Here is a 13391-nt window from a genome sequence, read left to right on the forward strand (position 1 = left end):
ATCCTTCCTGACATCTCTGTCCTTCAGGACATCCTCTGCTTCTCGTGGAGCTGAGACGCTTCCCTCTCCCGATTCCCCTGTGGCCTGGCTCCTGTTTCTAACTGGCCTCGGCCTTCTCTCTATGATACCTCTCTTAATGGAAGCTCCCCCCTCCTCCCTCCTCCCTCTCTTTTCCTCCTCCTCTCCACCACCTTCCTCGCTCCTCTCTCTCCATATAGATACACACCACAATTATACATAATACACCCATTGGTATATACATATATACGTACGATTTCTAATTTCCTTTTTTAAAATAGGAGCTTCTTGAGAACTGGGATCTGGGTTTTTTCTCCTTTGTCCCGGGGGCTTGGTACAGTATCTGTGGAATAGATGTTGGCGGACTAATATCTTTCACTAATAATCTTCAAGTCCTATGACCCACTAATTGCCCGCTGAGCCTCTTCACTCTCTTAATTTAATTTGATTTTTAATATAAACTATCTTTTTTCTGGTTACACATGTACATTAATTTTTAATACACATTTCTTTATCAATCACGTTGGAAAAAAAATTAAAACAAAAGGGAAAAACCACAGAGGAAAAAAGGAAAGAAAAAAGGGAGCATGGCAGGTGATGCTTTACATTCCTTCTCCACAGTTCTCCCTCCGGATGCAGAGGGCTTTTCTATCCAGTTTATTGGCATTGCCACAGCTGACCATTGCACCTCCTGCTGTCACTTGTAGTCCTGATCCTCCTCTCTGATCCTCTTCGCTCTGTTCCTTGGGTGCTGCCCCTTCCTCCATCTCAGATTCAACATGAACAGTGCATCAGAACTGAAGTCTGCAGCTTTTCGCTCCCGGCTTCAAACTTTTGCGGTGGTTGTTTAGTGGTGTCCAACTTAGCATGGCCTCATTCAGAATTTTCTTGGCAAAGATATTGAAGTACTTTGTCATTTCCTTCTTCAATTCATGTTTACAGATGAGGAGACTGAGACAAGGAGGGTCTTGCCCAGGGCCACAGATTTGAACTCAGGAAAATGAGTCTTCCTGATTACAGGATAGGCACTCCAAGTACTGCATCACTAAAGCTACCCTCGATACAGATTTCTTATCTCTATTAAGAGAACCACCATTCAGTTGTTTTTCTTCCCCCAATCCGTGTTGTTGGTTCTGTCTCCACATACAAGGTTTCTAGAATCCATTCACTCCTCTGGCTACCTCCCCAGTTCAGACTTCTACGATACTCTCCCAATAGGTCTCCCTGCTTTCATTTGTTCCTCTCCATGCCATCTGCCACAAATAGCCATTCAAAAATTCTTCCTAATGCCTGAGCTGTCGTTTTTTGTTCAAAAGTTCCCAAGTGGCTGCCTGTTTCCCCCAGGATGAGACAAAAGTTTCTTCACCTGCAATTTGAGGCTCTCCCCAACTAGTTCCAAAGTGCCCTTCCATCCTTATTTTACCTTTTCCCCTTTGTGTTAACAACCAAACTGGCTTACAAACTATTCCCTGGGCCTTTTATCTTTCACATCTGAGCCTCCACCCAGGCTGTCTCCCCATACTTGGGATACAGTCCTGTGATCCCCCAACATTTAGACCTCTTATTTCAAAGCTCTGCTCACCCGTTATCTTCTATAGAAAGCCTTTCCTGATCACCCTCCTGATCATTGTCTCATTGTTTTCTCCTCCCTCAAATTATCTTGTATTTACCTGTATGTATTATTTTTTTATTATTTATAATTTTTTTCACAGTGTATATGCATGAGTAATTTTTAATAACATTATCCCTTGTATTCATTTTTCCAAATTGTCCCCCCCTCCCTCTACTCCTTCCCCTTGATGACCTGTCTGTATTATTATACAGACCAAATGCTATAGAATTCCTTCAATAGATTATAAACTTATTTTTTAAAAAATTCAATAGTATTTTATTTTCCCAATTACTTGTAAAGTGGTTTTCATCATTTCTATACAACTTTGAGTTCTAAATTTTTTCTCCCTCCCCCTTAGCTCCCCTCTCCCCAAAACAACAAACAATCTAATATAAGTTATACATTTATTATCATTTCAAACATATTTCCATATTAGAGTATAAACTTCTTAAGAGCCGGTATTATTTTTCCTTTTGTCTCTGTATTCCTAGCACCTAGCACACAGTGCCTAGCTTAATCTACTTGTTGTTGAGTTATTTCAATCAGTTCTAATTCTTCATGACCCCATTTGGGGTGGTCGTGACAAAGATACTGGAGTGAAGAAATTGAGACAAAAGAGTCACACAGTGGCCAGAGTCACACAGTTAGTGTCTGAGATTGGATTTTAACTCAGACCCTCTTGACTCAGGGCTGGCACTTTGCCAGTTATCTGGCCCTACATAATTGTTAAATTGGCATTTTAATCCTTGCCCCACCTTAATCTTCCCAGATTTATTTCATATTGTTCTTTTATGTATTCTACATTACAGACAAATCAAGCTACTCAGGGCTTCTTGAATTTGGTATTCCATTCCATCTCCTGCCTCCATGACTTCATAGATGTCCCCCATGGTGGGAATATAATCTCTTCTTGCCTTTTCTCCTAGAATCCATAATTCCTTTCAATATTCAATCCAAGTGCTACCACCTATAGAAAGCCTTGCTTCTTTGCTTTTTACATTATCTTCTGTTTACTGAACTATGTAAGTACTCAACTATTGAATAAGCTTATAAACTCTTTGAAAGTAGAAACTGTTTTTGTTTTGGGTTTGTATCCTCCATACCTTAGACACAAAAAGCATTTTCCAATCCTCCATTAATGCTAGTACTTTTCCTTCCTTCATTATTTTCAGTTTATCATTTATGTATTTTGTGTATACAGAATCATTTGCATGTTATCTTCCCTGTTAGTCTCCTTGAGAAAAGAGTCTTTTACTCTTAGGGCCAGTGCCGGGCACATAGTAGACTCAATAAATGTTTCTTGACTTGATGACAAGAATACTTGTTAAATTGTTGAGGGAACAAACATCTATGTTCAGAAATGGCAGGTAAGCAGGCCTGTAGGGGACAGACTGGTGCCCAGATCTAGAAAGGGATAGACTTCTGACTTTGAAGGGAAAGAAAAATGTTCAAGCTTTTTTAGATACAGATTTCACTATAGGTTCTGGGAAGGCAGACATATTCAGGACCTATCCATGGTAGAGTCAAGCTCTCAAGGAATAGAAGATAAAGGAGAGAGCAGAAAATACCTGTAACAAGAGAGACATTCCTTTCCAAAGTGAGGAGAGAAAACTTCTTATTTCTCTTTGGGAGGGACTAACAGATGTCTGAATCCTGAGGAGAAATTATGCGAGATATTTAGGCCCAGACTCCAAGAACTGGACATTCAGATTCTGAGAAAAGAATCAATGAGATCTTGAAAGAGAGACCATGACAGACTGACTCAGAGGGAACCAATATATCCAGAATCATCTGATGAGGGAAGAAGGGAATAGATATTTTTTATAGCACCTGTTATGTATCAGACACTGCTAAACACTTCTTAGGTATTTTGTCTAATTTGATCTTTACAATAACCTGCTGAGGTAGGTGCTAAAATTATCAACTTTCATTTTATAGTTGAGAAAAGTGAAGCAAGCAGAGATGATTTGCTCACAGTATCACAGCTAATAAATGTCTCAGATCTTTCTACCTCCAGACCCTGTGTTCTGTCCACTGAGCCACCTAGCTGGCTGAGTGAGCAGACATCCAGTTTTGAAGGGCAGAGGCCTAATTAAGGTTTTGAAAATTATAATCAGACATGAAGGGCCATTGAAGAAAAGATGGACATCCAGATGTAGAGAAGACAGGTACCATACCTAGAAACAGTGTGCCATAGAGGAAAGAAAATTAGCTTTTGGAATCTATTCAGTTCCTATTGATCTTACCATCTGGGTAATCTTCATCGTTCTAGTTTTCTTTTTTTCTCATAGATGACCCCTTATGTTCCTTCCAGCTCCTGAGATCTAGAATCCTTTCATTCAATGATCTGTGCGTTATCATATTCAGTCTCTGAAAGGGAGAAACAAACATCTATGTTGTGAGGGAACAGAGGTCCTGACCAAGACAGGTAGACATTCAGGCTTTGAAAGAGGCAAAAATCCAGAATCAGAGTAGATGGACCAACATCCAGGCTTTTTGAGGGATATAGACATCCAAATCATGAAGTGAAAAGACATCCAGATACTGAAAGCAGCAGGTGGGCATCCAAATGGAAATATTTAAACCCTCAAGAGATAGACTGACATCTGAGGTCTGAGAGAACAAATGAAATTCAGACCCTAATAGGGAGAGAATAGGGAGAGAAGCCTTAGGAGGCAGATAAATGTAACTCTTGAGCAGAAAACCAGACCCTGAGTCCCTGAGGAGATGGGACACAAGTATCTAGGCTTTGAGTGGTAATACAGACAGGGACATTCTTAAAGAATAGTTATTCAACAAAATGAGGACAAAAAATTATCTGGGAAGGAAGTGTTGAAGCTGGGGATAATGGGGAGCAGGATGATGTGATGGAAAATACAAATACACATATTGGATTCAAAGTGAGTAGACTTGTAATTCTAGTCTGGCCTTCTCGCTTATTACCTGTTCAACCTTGGACAGAGTACCTCTCTGGGTCTACATTTTCCGTCTCTAGATGAAAGTTCTATAATTCATAAGGTTTCTGTAAATCTGGGGAGTTAATGAACAGGTGGGATATTCAGGGGCAATGGAAAAAAGAATTTCTTGATTTTTACCTCATAAGGTATGAGTCATGAACTAGTAGGATGCTCTAATTTGAGGAATTAGAGGAGGTTAAGACAGCAGGAGAAGAAACTATAAAAAGGGAAAAGAACAGAAGGGTAAGCAGAGAACAAGAGGAGTCCCAAGAAGCCAGGGACAGAAAACTACCTTATCTTTGGAACCTGGACAAAGATCTTTGATTTAGAGCAGTTTGCATCCCCCTCTTTGGAAAACTCTCATTAAACTGGGAGAATGCAGATAATTGAATGATGAGGCAGTGCAAGGATCCATGTCAAGCACAGGCTACACTACATTTTTATCTTACTCCTCCAGTCTCTTTGACTATTCCTGTCTTTAAGTATACTTTTCTCCTCTTCTAATATACTTGAAAAAGAGATTTTACCCCAAACTGTTACTCTAGATCTCTCTCTCTCTCTCACTGCCTCATTCTCATTCTCATTCTCCTTCCCTCTCTCCCTCTCCCTCTTCCTCTCCCTTTCCCCTTCCCTCCCTTCTTCCCTCTCTTTCTCTCTGTCTCTCTCTCTGTTTCTATGTGTCTCTATCTTTTTCTTTGTCTCTGTCTCTCTTTCACTTTCTGTCTTTGTCTCTGTTTCTTTCTGTCTCTGTATATCTCTCTGTCTCTTTTGTATGTATGTGTATGGATATATATCTGCATATATCTATCTCTCTCTATATATAATCTGCATGTATATATGTAGTTATATACTTACAAAGAGTTCTCTATTTCTGCTCTTCTTTACATATATATTTAGAAAGAGAGAATGGCGGGGGGAGGAAGAGAGATTGAGAAATATATATCTCATCAGCTCATAAATTCCCTTGCTTCTTAGACTTGCTTGCCTGGGTTGCCAGCAGGCAGAGCCTATTGAGCATGCTCCCCGAATCAAGCCCTCATTGGCCAGCCCCCCATGATATGAGTAATAGATGAAAGTAAAGACAGGTTCCCTAAGGCTCAGTAGTCATTACTTACATTCATCTACATCAGTCCTCAGCCATTCTTTTATAATCCATGTGGCATATCCTAGCCTGGATATCTTCTAATGGGCAGTGATGTGCCCTGAAAATGACTGGAATTGATGCTCTTATAACTTTCCCAAACCTTTTCAATTCTAGTTCTTTCCCTTTCAATTATTTCCTATCTATCATGTGTAGAGCTTGTTTGTACAAATTTGGTTTTCTCCCCCATTAGATTGTGAACTCCTTAAGGGCAGGTATTTCTCTCTTTTAGTGTCCCCCGCACTTAGCATAGTGCCCGGCCCACAGTAGTCACTTAATGTTTGTTGTCTGACTGAAGAGGGGGCTATTTCCGGGTCACTTGCTGCTAAGGACATATCCATCCTTCTCAGTCCTTTCATTCAGTACCTGGAAGGTTCTATTCCTTATTCCTAGTTACTAACCCAGTAATTAATTTTCAAGTACCTTCCTTTCTAGTTATCTCTTTGGAAACTTGCAAATTTCCAGTTTTCAAGCAGCTCATACAGCATAAAAATTGCATTATTTCCTTTCTTGTATGCCTTATTTAGTACCTTATGCCTCCTCAGAGACTGTAATGTGATGGAACATTCTTTCAATATTTTCCTTATCATATACAGTATGTGGTCCTAAACCCACATGAGAGTCTTCCTCCACCATTAAGCACCAATTTTCAAATAGCTGAGCAACCGTAATATTCATCCCAAAACACAATTATAAAATTATTCCTTAGATTAGCTTGCCTAGATTTCTACCAGGGTCTCTATTGAATAAACTACTGCCAAATTGTAGCCTAGAACTTTTTTTTTTTTTTTAAATTAGAGCTTTTATTTTCAAAATATATACATAGAAAATTTTCAACATTCACCCTTACTTTGTTACCTACATTTTTTTCTCTCCCTCTCCCCATCTCCCTCCCTATATGGCAAGTAATCCAATATATGTTAAACACGTGAAATTCTTCTATATATATTTCCATAAATATCAGCTACACAAGAAAAATCAAATAAAAAAGAATAAGAATGAGAAAGAAAACAAAATGCAAGCAAACAATAGCAAAAAGAATGAAAATACTATGTTGTGATCCACATTCAATCCCCACAGTCCTCTCTATGAGTGTAAATGACTCCCTTCATCACAAGACTATTGGAACTTAGCCATTGAAAACATGTAGCCCTTTACATATTATGCTGTACCTGATTTTATCTGTGACTGGATTGGAGAGCAGGAGTCCATGCTTAATTTGATGAATTTTCTAATCAACTTCATGAGATCAAAGAGCATAAACTTTTCTTTGGAGGTATATAAGGCTCACTTTCTTATCCAGTCTTAGGGCCTTATTTCCAAGTATTTTTTCTTTTTAATTCACTGCCCATCTGGAGTCGTTCCAGGAAAATTTGCTAGTAAAATCATGGTATAGTTTATATGTAGGTTTCTTCAAAAGAGTCCCTAACAAGTATTTGAAGTGCTATGTGGTTTTAAATATCAGGCAGTCTTTGTGTCACATTAAAGAAAATGTAAAAGCAGCAGAAGAATCATAGGAACCCAAGACCAGATGTAGAAAACCAGAGAATACTAAAATAATCCATCACCCATTCCTAAGAAGGGAACTGAATTTAGGGTTTCTATCTTAGCAATATCTTGACATTCCTTCAATTAGTCAATCAACAAGCATTAAGTATTTAGTATACTGCACTGTAGTGTATTAAATATAGTTTGTATAGTAAATATAGTATATTAAGTCTTATAGTATATATGCTGGGCACTGTGCTAAGGGCTAGTTATATAAAAGCAAAAACAGTCTTGTTTTTAAGGAACTTATTCTAATGAGAGAGACAGTTTGCAACTATGTCTGGACATACCAAATATATAATGAGAAGGGGGGGGAATATTTTTGATAGTTGAGTGAAGAATGGATTGGCCTGGAGTGGGAAAAGACTTGAGTCAGAAATACCAAATAGTAGGCTACACAGTAGTCCAGATAAGAGAAGTTGAGGGTCTGGGAGTAATGAGGGTAGTAGTTTTGTGAGGTAGAGGGAAGCAAATGTATATGAAAGCTGTTGTAAAGGTATAAACCACAAGATTTGGCAATAGACTGCTTATGTACTGTGAAAATAAGCAGCCCAGAATGACTCCAGGGTTAAGTGGATGCTGGTATTCTAGACTAAAGCTTCTTAAACTTTTTTCACTTACGACTCCTTTTCATCCAATAAATTTTTTATGTGACCTCAGTATATAAAAAAGGTATACAAATCAAACATTTACTGATAATAAATCATAATTTTGTGACTTTCACATTCACTTATGAGACTCCCCACATGGGGTTACCACCCACAGTTTAAGAAACTGGGCTCTAGAGAGTAATAGAGTAATAAGGAATCTTGGCAGAGAGGAGAATTTGAGGAGAAAATGAGTAAGTTGTCTTGGACATGTTAAGTTTGAGATGCCTATAAGATATTTCCTTTGAGAAGTCCAAAAGGAAGGTGGTAATGTTAAGCTGTAGCTCCTGTGAAGTTAAAGAATGGATATATTGACCTGAAAATCATCTGCATACAAAAAAGCCTGGAAAGACTTACATGAACTGATGTTAAGTGAAGTGAATAGGACCAAGAGAACATTGTACATAGCACCCAAATTATTCGATGATCAACTGTGATGGACTTGGCTCTTTTCAATAATGAGGTGATTCAAGGCAATACCAATAGAGTTGTAATTGAAAGATCCATCTGTTCCAGAGAGAAACTATGGAGATTGAATGTGGATCACAGCATTGCATTTTCACTTTTTTTTTTTTTTTTTTTGCTGTTGTTTGCTTTTTTTTTTTTCTCTCTTTCTCATTTTTCTCCCTTTTAATCTGATTTTTCTTGCACAATATTATAAATGTAGTAATATAATTAGAAAAACTGCACATTTTAAATCTATATTGGATTACTTGCTGTCTAGGGGAGGGAGGACGATGGGGAGAGATGGAGGGAGAAAAATTTGGAACACAAGGCAAGAGTGAATGTTGAAAACTATCTTTGCATATATCTTGCAAAATAAAAAACTAATATTTTTAAAGAAAGAAAATTATCCATATAGAGATATCTACTGGAGCTGATAAGACAACCAAGTAAGATGCTATGGGATAAAAGGAGAAGAGGAACCAGGACAGAGCCTTGGGGTACACCCAAAATGATTATGACCTGGAAGAAGAAATATCATAGAAAGGTGAGGAGTGGTTAGACAGATAACAAGAAGATCTAGGAGAGAGTAATAGTGTGAAAACTTAGGGAGGTGATCCACGGTATCAAGTGCTGCAGAAAGGTCAAGAAGGATGATAATTGAAAAAAGGTTGTAGATTTGGTAATTAAGTGATCATTAGTGATACTGGAAAAAGCAGTTTCGGTTTGATGAAATTATTAGAAAAAAAAGACAAAAAATATATAACAGATTGTTTAGAAAAAAAGTCAGAGAAGTTAAAGCACTAAGTATAGAAGACTTTCTTTTTAAAATTACTGTTATTTTAAAGCAGTGTTGTCACTGAATTGTTTTTGTACTAAAGTAATTTTTTAACATCCTCTCCTTTACAAGTATACTCCTTTGTAACAAAGAAAAAAAATTTATGCAAAAGCAACTGATAGAGTGATGGTATCTGATAGAATATGTCACATTTTGTTTCACAGTCATTAATCAGTCTTGCTAATGAAAAGAAGGGTTTTTATTGTTTTTTTAGGACAAAGATTCAATCCATACATTTATTTAAATCCATTATCTATTTATTGATAATTATATTTTATGATCACTCATATTCATAATTATAATTAATAATTTGATTTAAAAATTAATAAATATTATTTTCTCTACAACTAACTCCCTCTTTGTATTTTCTTAGAAAGAATAAAGGAACAAAGAATATGGGGTTGAGAATAGGTCAACCACTGAAGGATGAATTGAGGAAGTACATCTTCCTTGAGTTCCAATCTCCTAGCAGATGGTGCTTTGTGTCCTAGGAGATCTACCTCTCGATAACAACAGGAGGGAATATGAGAGACTGACTGGTCAGGATGCTACAGATGAAGGATTGCACTGGAAAAAGCACTGAGATTTAGGAGGTGGAGAGTGTCTTAGCTCAATTGAGGAGACTCGTGGTAGCAAAAAGTTGGAAATTGAGGGGATGCCCATCAACTGAGGAATGACTTAACAAGTTATGATATGTGATTGTGATGAAGCACTATTGTGTATGCATTAATATCAGCACTACCCACACTCCTCCATGATCACCAGAATTCAGAATTCAGCAACTGATGTTGTTTGTTCTTTTGTTTTTGAAAAGGAGCAATGACATCAAGGGGTAATATGACTTGCACATGAATTGGATTTAAGTGAGGCAGAGTTGCACAAAGTCATCAGCCTCATTCTCCCAGAGTTTGGGAAGTCCAATAGCAAGACAAAAATCAAAATGACTGGCAATAGCCTGGGGTACAATGGGTGACCTTGGTGTCTTTGGTGTTTGACCAAACTCTTAAGTGTTCCCAAACTTTCTCAGGACATTGGTCCATCTTTTTAATACCAAAAGTCTGCCAGTATTTCTGTAAAGCACCAAGATATAGAACATAACAGTGTTTTAAATACAAAACATAATATAATAGCCAGGTGCTACAGTGGATAGAGCCCTGAACCTAGAGTCAGGAAGACCTGAGTTCAAATTTCTCCTCAAAATTTTTTAGCTGTATAGTCTTGGACAAGTAATTTAATTCTTCTGTTTGCCTCAGTTTTCTCAGCTATAAAATATAGATATTAATAATACCTGCCTTTCTTTTTGCACAGCACTTAGCACAATACCTGGCACATAGAATGCATTATGCAAATGCTTGTTATTATTTTTGAAAAATTAAAAAAAATTATCACATAGAGATTAAACAAAGGCTCATAATGGATGTGTATATGCATACAGGTATGTTTGTGTGTGTGTAGGTTGCAACATGTAAACTCTGAAGAACTTCAAATAAGAATAAGACTAAAGGATAATCAAGGAAATATATGACAAGAAGAGAAGATAAAGAGGGGAAGAGTACTTGACCAAGCTTCAGGATAAGAGCAAGGGATAAAAACTATATGACTTAAATACTCCATTAGTATCTTTGTAATGTCATAAGAAAAAGAAGAAGCATTTTTTGTTTTTGTTTTTAAATTAAATTTTGTTTTTCCCAATTAATAAAAATCTGCCATTTTCTCCTCTTTCTCATTTGAGAAAGAAAGAAAAACAAAATCTCATCAAATATATGTAAAACAAACAACTTCTCACATTGGCTGTGTCAAAAAAATATTTTTTTCAATCTGTATTTTAATCGAAGTTTGATTACATGTTTCTTTCTTTCTTTCTTTCTTTTTTTTCCTGAGGCTGGGGTTAAGTGACTTGCTCAGAGTCACACAGCTAGGAAGTGTTAAGTGTCTGAGATCAGATTTGAACTCAGGTCCTCCTGAATTCAGGGCTGGTGCTCTAACCACTATGCCACCTAGCTGCCCCTGATTACATGTTTCATCATGAGTCCTCTGGAATCCTAATTGCTCATTGCTTTGATCAGAGTTCCTAAGTCTTTCAAAATTGCTTTACAATATTGTTATTGTATAAATTGTTCTCCTGGATCTGCTCACTTCATTCTAAATCAGTTCAGACAAGTCTTTTAAAAGTTTCTCTGAAACCATTCTCTTCATCATTTCCTACATCACAATAGTACTACTTTACATTAATGCACCATAATTTTTTTTCATCCATTTCCCAAGTGGCACACCAGAAAGGGGAAAAGCTTTCTAGCATATTGGGTAGACCTATTGTTGTGAACTTATGGAAAGGCATGGGCAAAAATTTTACAAGATGGACAGGTAATGTACAAAGTTGGAAGGAAAATACAAATTACAGACCCTTTTGAGCAGATCTTTCCAGCCTGATATTCCAGTCATGGTTCTCATCACACTGTATCTCAGTGACATGTATGAAATAAAATCTGCTTACTTGGGTTAAGAGCTCCATTTCATATTGGTAAGATTGAAATCAGAGTGAATTGTGGATAGAAGAAAAGTTGTGGAGGAAATGGAATGTGGTAGGATAGAAAAAGGGGCACAAGATGTAGCAATGAATCCTGATAAAGAAAAAGATCACATCATCCTTTGTCTGGTGAAAAGGACAAAAGAAGGGTTGAGGAAATAGGTGTTTTTAGATGTAGAGGATGAATTTTCTCAATAAAGTAGTAGATGAGAATATATGCTACCAAGAGTATGTGGGGAGTGGAAATTGGGATCTTGAGTGGAAAGGAAAAGGTTTGGAAGCTGAAGTGAGCAATGTAATAGTTAATCAGAGATGACCCAAAGAATTTCTGTGTATCTGTGTGGGCTCAGTTGAAGTGAGATGGCACAAATTTATAGTGGGTCCATTCATCACTATTTCATGACTTCTTCTATCACTGTTTGGTGGCTTGGGAGTAGGAGTGAAAAAGACACAGGGAGAGAACAAAGAAGGAACAAAAGTGCAAGATATTCCAGGATAGAAGACATTTGTCAAATGGCAACCTATAAAGTTAAGACTTTAAAGACAAAGTGAAACCAGGATAAGAGCGATGGATTAGTAAGATAGAGAGCTCAGGGGAGTAGTAGCTGTGAAAAGGATGAAGAACTGATTGAGGAGGAATAAAGCAAAATGGGGAATGGCAGATTCTGATGAGAAGAGAAATTAGAATATTAAAAGTAAAGTAATTGTTGGACCTGAAGTCAGAGGGAAGACTCATCTTCCTGAGTTCAAAATCAACCATCAGCTACTTCTTAGCTCTATGATCTCAAGTAACTCATTTAATCCCTTTGCTTCAGTTTCCTCATCTGTAAAATGAACTAGAGAAGGTATTGACAAATCATTCCAGTATCTGTGCCAAGAAAACTCTAAATAGGGTCACAAAGAATTGGATATAGTTCAAATGGCTGAACCACAAAAACTAAACTTACACTAGGAATTGGAAGTGGTAGTTGAGACCAAGAAGTATGGTTTCTCTGCACCCTATTAGTTACAGAGGATGAAAAAATGGAAACAACATCAGGGCAGTGTTATATAGTTTCAAATACACTGAACTTGGATCCAGGAAAGATCTGCAGCCTATCTCTGATACTTACTAACTCTGATACTGTGAGCACGGGCAAGCCAATTAATCTCTCTGAGCCTCAGTTTTCTTATTGTAAAAGTGGAAAAGTAACATCTCTAGTACTTACTTCACAAAGTTGTTGTGAAGATCAAAAAGAAAATGAATGTAAAGTATTTTGTACACCAAATGCCAAGCATTATATAAATGTCAGTTATCATCATCATTATTATTGGAGTTTAAGATGTGGTACCAGGGGAAAGCCAGTTTGCAGTTAGTGCCCTGAGTTGGGAAGGATGTAAGAGAAAAGAGTTAAAGGTAAAGGGAACTTATTAAAGTACAACAGCTTGGAAAAGTCAGTCAATAAACATTTATAAAGTACCTTGTACATGTATATTGTACTAAATAGTCCCTGCTTTCAAGAACTTAGAATCGAATTAGCATAATATCTGACATATAGTAGACATTTAATAAATGTTTATTGGTTGATTAATGGGAGAAGACAATGCCCCGAAAAATGCTAAAAGTAGGAAGTTGTAGAAGAAGTAAGAGAATTCCCAGAATGGAGAATTTTGGAAAAT

Source organism: Sminthopsis crassicaudata, chromosome 1 (assembly GCF_048593235.1).
Source record: "Sminthopsis crassicaudata isolate SCR6 chromosome 1, ASM4859323v1, whole genome shotgun sequence".
Lineage (NCBI taxonomy): Eukaryota > Metazoa > Chordata > Mammalia > Dasyuromorphia > Dasyuridae > Sminthopsis > Sminthopsis crassicaudata.